We start from the raw sequence: 7,327 nt of genomic DNA, 5'->3' as shown, positions 1-7,327 counted from the left end.
TTTATGGGTATACCATTGCCTTTGGGCAAGAGGAGAGGTCTGTTTGGTACTTGGAACCCGAGACCCATAAACCCCTTTATAAGTTGTTTTAATTGTATTTTCAGAAGGGAAAAAAAGTTATTTATATAATAATGTGCCAGTAAAATTATCAATACCTGGTGGAACCTCAGCATCAAAACAACTAAACAGAAAGTTACTTTAGAAGGGGGAAAAAATAAGTTCGGGAGCTTCCTGTCCCTACATCAGAAAGTGGAGTTCGTTGCCAAGGGCTTTTTAGTCACTTTGTAAATGCAGTTACTCTCGTTCATATGAATGACCTCACTATTAAACTTCTCTGGCACCAACACCTCGTGAAATTGAACTGAACCCTCTCTGTACTTTATATTGGAAGACAGGTAAATGACAGTGTTTGAGCCGCAGAGATCTTGAAGTGTCTGCAAAAGGAAAGGAAATTGCGATGGACTGTACACAATATCCGAGCCCAGGATGTAATCAAAATCATTTGGGTAGTTTTTCTGATCAGTCCCCCAAACCAGCGAGCTGACTTTTATCCGATGTCTGGAGCAGGGGGGGAATATTAGCGGAGACATTGTACTCGATTTGCTTCAAGACGCATGGTTTGTCTGTTAGAGTGACATCTCCACCTGGAAAATAATATCATTATTATTGATGGTGTTGTTCTGTTATGATACTAATCAACTCTAACACCATATCTCTATAGATGCTGCACATTTGTATTTTTCTCACTCGGCCGTTCAGAATGGATATCTCCAATATAAAGTAATATCATACCTTAAATTTAAATAATTGCCCGAGTAAATGGGAATTGTTAGCCGATGCCTACCAGTACGGTGAAAATGTCACTACTGACACCGATTATGGACATGCAGAGCTATTGATCATGAAAGTGGCACAAGAATTCATTTGATGCTCTCAGCTGAAAATGGGAAATTCATCTCTAGTTACTACTCCTGATAGTATAACATGTGAGAAAGTCACGGTAGCCCCCTAAGACAATGATCACTTAGGACAGTGGATATGCAGTGGAAGGGTGACCAGACATGAGCAATGATTATGAGCGGATGCACAACTAGAGGTGCGAGTTATGTCTGTGAAGCCAATATATTAATTTCAAGCACTGCGAATGAATTATAGGATCAGCTGCCATTAACATTCAAAGGTTCCATTTATTATCAAATTATGTATCCATAAACAGCTGAAATTCATCTTCTCAAGATAGCCAAGAAACTAGGAAAGAACGTGAAGGTCGTTCAGAGAGAAACATCAAACCCAATTCCCGCATCCTAATCGTCAACCCACAACAACCCCTCACAAAACGCAACAAGTACATCATCCCCAAAACTCACTCCCGTCACCCAACAAAACGGAGAGGAACGGGCGTAAAACGTGGAATACAAAAACCGGAAGTCTGGAAACGTCCACAGTCCATAAACGCGATACTCTAATTCATAACCCAGAATCACTGTACCGTCCTCCTTCTCGTCATTGCAGAGAGAGACACCACACGAGCGCAGAGACAGTGAGCCACAGAGCGACAGGCCGCTCACAGGCTCCTTCCTGGCGGTGATCTTAGGGAAGGCAGCTCGCTGCATTCGCCTGGATCTCGAAATCTTCCACGCCATGAAGTATTCACTCTCCAGTGTACATAAATACGGGCAGATCAAAAGTCAAAGGATTTTAATATTAAAAAGGCGGATGGGTAAAAACCTGTGGATATTGCTAGTATGGCCTTCCAGATTGCACTCTGTGACTCCACGGGTGACAGTATGCAAAATTAGGTGGATCGAATGCGATGTATTTACACAGAAAGGCAACTGGTGTAGAAGATAAAGAGTTATAGAAGACGTTACTCCGGATGATTCCCAGGGATTTCTAATGGTGCTTCAACTTTTCACCAACTCAGACGTTATGCAAGCTTTCTGATGACGCGAGTCATGTGATCCATTTAACAATATACTTGGCCGTAAATTAAACGAGTTGATATCACTGTGGGAGGATTATTTGAATGGAGAGGGCGTGGGCAGCAATTAAAATTGAGACAATACAGGAACTCTCCTCAGACATGCAAAAAGAGAAGCAGAGTTAACATTTCAGGTGATGTGACAACAAAACGAACCCAAGAATGATGGGCAAGGATATTGCACTTAGAAGCTTAAAACTGAACTAGGAGAGAAATTTAACTATTACTAAAGAAAAGTTGGAATACGAATGGACAGAAGTCATACTACAATGTCTGGGATTGGACCTTTGAGGGGACGGAGCGGAATGGTTCCCGCTCCATTACGGTCACACCCCTCCCCGCCATCAAGAGGCGCTGCCTCAGAAGGCATCCATCACCGAGGACCTGCACCATCCGGGACATGATCCATTCTCGGTACTACCATCAGGGAGGAGGTACGAAAGTCTGAAGGCCCACATACAATTCAAGAACAACTACTTCCCATCAGATGTCCGAACAGTCCATAAAATACTGAACACTGCCTCAGTATTCCTTTCGATTTGCACCGTTTTTTAAATTTATAGTAATTTCATCTCTTCGCAATGTACAGCTATCGCAAAACAACAGACTTCGCTGCCAAATCTGATTCTACATCATGGTGGTTTAAAGAGCCGATTTTTGGACAGCTTACAATTCATTACTATTGAATACAGAAGATCAAGAGATTAACTCTTCAGGGTATTAATAGTAAAGCCAATATTTCAGACGGAAGAAACACCGAAAATTAAGAGGAAAAATATTAAAAATGTTTCTTGAAAATAATGGTGTCCAGCTGTATTTCCCTGCCCTCGTGACGGAAACTGGTGCTCATTACATGGGGGGTTAACTGCAATGGCGATCCGGGGGATACTACTGTCGAGAATGCCACCAGGGTCGATAATTAGCTCCTCTCGTGTTGGGGGTGGTCATTGCTCACACTTACAGGCCGTGCCTAATCAGCACATTATTGCCAGGGTGAACGGTGAATAAACTGATTTACACTGCAAATGGTACCCATTATAATAAGTAGCAAGAAACACGACCGTGTGTCACAACCGCGGATTTGGCGGCGCAGCAAATAACGGCCATTGCGCACGAGTATACACGCGTCAGCTAATTATTATTTCATTGCGACGGTATTTAACTCCATTCGTTTTTTGTAGTGCTGGTCGAGACTTGAGCACAGCAACGTTTGGCTGCCTGTCTGAGAAATTGGACTGTCGATCAACCTGACTGAAGACAAGCGATGTTTGTTTTATATTTAGTTATTCATTTCAGCGTCAGTGTTAGCTTCGTTTCCCATTAATGGTCTTGTTTGCCTAGCGTTTACTGATTTCTCTTCCTTCCAACTTTGTTCGCATTAAAGTCCGAACTATCGACCGCTTGAGTGTCTCTCGCACCGGACTTGTATCATATCTGAACATAAGTTAATTTTCGCCACACTCACAAAGAGTTGAACAACACACAAAATGCTGGCGGAACTTGGAAGGCTAGACAGCATCAATGGAGAAGAGTAAAGTCGACATTTTGGGCCGAGACCCTTCATGGTGGGGGGACGAGATGAAGAGTCAATGTAGAAAGCGGTGGGGGGGGGGGGGGAGGGCAAGCGGAGGAGAGCCACAAGATGGTCGCTGAAACCAGCTGGTGGCGGGGGGTGGTGGTGAAAAGCTGAGAAGTTGATTGGTGAAAGAGATACAGGGCTGGAGAAGGGGGAATCTGATAGACAACAGCCCATGGAAGAAAGTGGGAGGAGAACCAGAGGGAGGTGATGTGAGAGGCGATGGTGAGGGGGCATCGCCAGAAATTCCAGAAATGTATGTTCATGCCATCAGGTTGGAGGCTACCCAGACAGAATAGGTGTTGCTCCTCCAACCCGAGTACTCGCATTGTGACAGTAGAGGCCATCGACGGACCTGTCGGACTGGGAAGTGGGATTAAAATGGGTGGCCACTGGGAGATCCACGTTTAAACAAAGTTTAAATGTCATTGGGAAGAATGAACGTACCCAGCAATGTCGCAAAAATCCCCACGATTCCGCTTCCAGAACCAAGTTCAAGCAGCTTCTTCCCGGTAAAATTCATCTTCTCGGCCTCAAAATACCGACAGAGAGCAAGGGCCTGAGAAAAGAGCAAATGCGTTTCTACACCACTTTCGGAACAGAAGACGATGTGAAAAGGTGGGAATAGGATGGTGGTAGGGGATGTGCGGAGACTCGTGAGAGAAGGTCAGAATTCTGCAGGAAAGTTGATTTAATGGAATTGGGGCGTTGAGAAATGAAGGAGACGCAGGAAATGCAATGGAAACCCAGAAACTTACTATTAATTCGATTCAACTTTTATAGCTTTGTTCAGAGAACGGTTTGAAAGTCAGAGCGAAATGATCAAGGACAAGGACTAATGTACTGCATTGGCAGCATGGGGCAACGGCGGAAACGTGAGGCGAAGGGTAGGGTCGAAGCAGGGATCAATTCACCTGAAGATATCAGAAGGAAACAAAGAATTTCACTGAACGTTTTGTGCTGCTGAAATATAAAGGTTTTGAAGAGCAGGCGGTAACTTGTGGCAAGCTTCTCACTCACACACTTGTCTTATCGTTATGTTTAACTTACGACACTACAGAAGTATGGTTATCATACGACTTGCAGACAAAATCGATTCATCGGTGTTTGCGAATACCGAAGCCATTTGTTACCTGGCTTTACGTTGCCACTGGGCTTTATGTAGCTCGTGGTATGAGAGACTTAGCTGGTGAAGAATCCTCTTGTCTCAGAATTAGTAGGAACGCGAATCAAACTCCACCAAATGACTCCAGATTGTAACTCGGCGAGTCTGATTCTCTGGCCAAAGTTGGTTCTCTACTATCAATGAAGGCGTTAGTTGGCCCATTCACAGAGGACTATCCCCGTGTTCGTTTCTCCGTTTTTCTCACAAGGATTTCGCCGGTCTTTCATCCAACACGTTTACAACTCAGAACTACTTGCGGTTCGAGGAGAATTTTGTAGGTCGCTTCAACTTGTAAGGCTTCATGTTCTCGAAATATTTATTTGTTCGGTACCAAACGGGAGTTGTGGTTGTGTTTGTCTTGCTTATTATCTTCACACCGTGCCATGTAGTCGGAATCCCGCCCCCCACCCCCGATAATCATTTGCGATTATCCGTACCCATACATTCCGGTCTTAATTGTTCTGCTCCGCATCTCGGTAAATGGCTATTTATCATGCTTACAAGGTCTAAACTCCAGCCCAACGAGTACCTGTAACTGTACCTGTAACCCCCATTTTATTCTCACCCTCAACCACCTAACACTGGAAATCAGTTACAATAGGGAAGGTTTAGACTAGAGGAATGTGGACCAAACTCGGGTCATTAGAACATGAGATGTTGGAGCAGAATTTTGGGCCACGTGAGGAATCACGTCACGTAATGTCCACTCAATCTTATACGTTCTAGGGAATAAAGCCCTAACCTATTCAATCTTTTCCTATAAACCAGGTCCTCAGATCCTGGCAATATCCTTGTAAATTTTCCTCTGCATTTTCAATCGTATTAGTCTTTCCTGTCGGCATTAAAACGACATTTGCACGGATGCATGGATAGAAAATGTTGAGGGATATGGGTCAAACGAGACTGGCTTGGATAGTGGACATGAACGAGTTGTACTGAAGGGCTTTGTGTGTCAGGATTAATCTTAGCCAAAATAGATTGATAATAGGTTATCAGACTTACAGGACTCCAGACATAAGCAGAAACGCCCAAAGAAGATTCCTTAAATAAGCTAATCTTCACAGTAAGTCCGTCAAATTCGTATTCTTTCTCCTCCAGCGACATGCTGCTAACTTCGGTACCGGACAGGTTAGCGGACCAGGAAGGGGACGCCTCTCAGTTTAGAGTTCACGAGTCTGATACCTAAGACTGAAGGAGAGCAGAGCGTAATTTAACTGTTAGATCACACGATAGCGGCAGCGCGGTAGCGTGTTGGATAGCAGGCGACCCGGGTTCAATTCCCGCCGCTGTCTAAGGAGTTTGTAGCTTCTCCCCATGACCACGTAGGTTTTCTCCGGGTGCTCCGGATTCCTGAGAGTCCAAAGACCTATCGGTTGTTAGGTTAGTCACTAAATTGTCCCGTGATTAGGCTAGGATTAAATCGGGGGGGGGGGGGGTTGCTGGGCGGCGTGTCTCAAAGGACTGGAAGGGCCTATTTTGTGCAGTATCTATCCGAGTAAATAAATAAATAGATGAATACTACTGTAAAGTACTGTAAAGTGGATTACACTTAATATATTTAATCACTGATTCAGCGTGACTCAGTGACCCAAGTCAACTTTTATTGTCATTTCGACCATAACTGCTGGTACAGTACATAGTAAAGATGAGAACGTTTTTCAGGACCATGGTTTACATGACAGTACAAAAAACTAGACTGAACTACGCAATTAAAAAGCTATACTAGACTACAGACCTATACTGGACTGTATAAAGTGCACAAAAACAGTACCGGTATTACAATACATAATTAACAGGACAGTAGGGCAAGGTGTCAGTCCAGGCTCTGTGTATTGAGGAGTCTGATAGCTTGGGGGAAGAAACTGTTACATAGTCTGGTTGTAAGAGCCCAAATGCTTCGGAGCCTTTTCCCAGACGGCGGGAGGGAGAAGAAATTGTATGAGGGGTGCGTGGGGTCCTTCATAATGCTGTTTGCTTTGTGGATTACAGCGTGTAGTGTAAATGTCCGTGATGCCGGGAAGAGAGACCCCAATAATTTTCTCAGCTGACCTTGCTATCCACTGCAGGATCTTGCGATCCGAGATGGTGCAACTTCCGAACCAGGTAGTGATGCAGCTGCTCAGGATGCTCTCAATACAACCCCTGTGGAATGTGATGAGGATGGGGGGTGGGAGATGGACTTCCCTCAGCCTTCGCAGAAAGTAGAGACGCTGCTGGGCTTTCTTTGCTATGGAGCTGGTGTTGAGGGACCAGATGAGATTCTCCGTCAGGTGAACACCAGGAAATTTGGTGCTCTTTACGATCCCTACCGAGGAGCAGTCGATGTTCAGCGGGGAGTGGTCGCTCCATGCCCTCCTGAAGTCAACAGCAGGAAATGCCGATTCCCGCTGAATTCCCGGTTGACAACGAAAACATTCCGGAGACAGGAGGCGTAGTCCACGGATCCAAAGCAAAGGCGAAATAGAATAATAAACAAACAACAATTATCGAGAACACGAGATGTAGTGTCCTTGAAAGTGAGTCTATTGGTTGTGGGGAGATTTCAATGATGAGGCAGGTTATCCCCTTGTTCAAGAGCCTGGTGGTTGAAGGGTATTAACTGTTC

At 44.6% G+C, this 7,327-nt stretch overlaps 1 pseudogene; it reads right to left on the bottom strand.

The window, feature by feature from the left end:
- Positions 1-242: 242 nt before the first annotated feature.
- On the bottom strand, positions 243-5,826 carry LOC132403839 (EEF1A lysine methyltransferase 3-like; annotated as a pseudogene).
- Between the last annotated feature and the right edge of the window lie 1,501 nt (positions 5,827-7,327).

Source organism: Hypanus sabinus, chromosome 2 (genome assembly GCF_030144855.1).
Source record: "Hypanus sabinus isolate sHypSab1 chromosome 2, sHypSab1.hap1, whole genome shotgun sequence".
NCBI lineage: Eukaryota > Metazoa > Chordata > Chondrichthyes > Myliobatiformes > Dasyatidae > Hypanus > Hypanus sabinus.
This window is presented reverse-complemented; position numbering and strand designations above follow the sequence as displayed.